The sequence below is a fragment of the Lagopus leucura genome, unplaced genomic scaffold (assembly GCF_019238085.1).
Source record: "Lagopus leucura isolate 7727_CA_CO unplaced genomic scaffold, USGS_WTPT01 35154-0_obj-0_obj, whole genome shotgun sequence".
In the NCBI taxonomy this organism is placed as follows: Eukaryota; Metazoa; Chordata; class Aves; order Galliformes; family Phasianidae; genus Lagopus; species Lagopus leucura.
The window spans coordinates 1-1,225 of NW_024967833.1; the positions used below are offsets into that span (position 1 = coordinate 1).

General features: G+C 46.3%; 1 long non-coding RNA gene across 2 annotated transcripts; it reads right to left on the bottom strand.

Annotated features, from left to right (window-relative positions):
* Positions 1–277: 277 nt before the first annotated feature.
* LOC122193342 lies at positions 278–1,198 on the bottom strand. Of its 2 annotated transcripts, none has more exons than XR_006182870.1 (4): positions 1,063–1,198; positions 888–977; positions 627–766; positions 278–443 (listed from the first exon to the last, which is right to left on the bottom strand). It is a non-coding gene; the product is annotated as an uncharacterized LOC122193342 (long non-coding RNA). The 2 variants fall into 2 exon arrangements; XR_006182869.1 differs by having other exon boundaries at positions 280–447.
* Between the last annotated feature and the right edge of the window lie 27 nt (positions 1,199–1,225).

A 1,225-nucleotide genomic window follows, 5' to 3' on the forward strand; every position in this document is an offset into this window, starting at 1 on the left:
TTTGGAACTGAACTTTACTGCTGCCATGGTTCAGATTTTACACAAGGTCAAGCATAGCACCACGCTATTCAGGACCAAAGGAAAAGGCGACTGTAACTTCCGCTTGAATTAAAAAAGGCACCGCTGTATCAGCAATGTTGTTCTTGTGGGCAATCAATCGTCAGCAAAGTGACAGAGGGGGGCTTCCATCAGCCAACCAACACCAAGCAGCCCGAGTACATTTCCTGCTCCAAAATCACCTCCCCCTTCTGATACAGCACACAAAACGGGAGAAGAAATTAAGGTGTGCAAGTCCATGACTCATGTAACCACAAGTGAACAGACAAACAGTTCTCAGAGCCTTCAAGCATACCGTCTATTGCTTTCCCTTGGTCCCGAGTGGGTTCTTTTCTGGTGCTTTGTTTTTAAAACACTTGAAGCCTTGATGTTTCTGCTGCAGTTCTCTTTCTAGGGATACATAGTAATTAGTGGAACAGTTCGGAACTTACTGGGAGGAAAACCTGTAACTCTGGGGGAAATAGTTCCCACTGAATCTGAGTAAGTGAGATCCAGGCTCAGAAGATCCTCATGCTAACTACCATTGGCCTCAATTCACTCTCCTAGTCTCCCAGCACTGCATTTCCTACCTGCAGTGTCATTCTGTTCTTCGCTAGCAGTCCAATCTTGATGTCCATGAGATTGAGGTCATTTTCAAGCTGTTGATTAGATCGGATCAAGCTCACAACTTCCCCACACAGTTTCATTAGCTCCAGCTCCTCCTGAAAATCTGGGTCCGATCGAGCAAGTGAACAAATTTCCCAACCACAGCCATAGGTGGGTTTTCAGCATTAACTAAAAACAAGTGACAAAACATCAGAGGACAGGAAACAAATTAAGGCATGTGCTACCTCTGTGCAGACAGCATGTCAAGCAGCAGCCAGTCCAGGGTCAAATTAACACCAATGGGCTTGAATAACTCCTGACAGCATCCGGAACTTCTGGCATGGAATAAATCAGGACAGAAGTCAACGCTATAGGATGAAGTCAGTATCAGCTTAGGGGAGTCCACCTTGCTGAACTTACCCAAACATCAGCGCTCCTATTTCCCAGCAGCAAAAGTACTACCGTGAACCAAGTTTGCACAGAATCACAGAATGTCAGGAACTGGAAGGGACCTCCAAAGATCATCTCGTCCAATCCCCCCTGCTGGAGCAGGATCACCTGATTAGGGCACACAGGAACACGT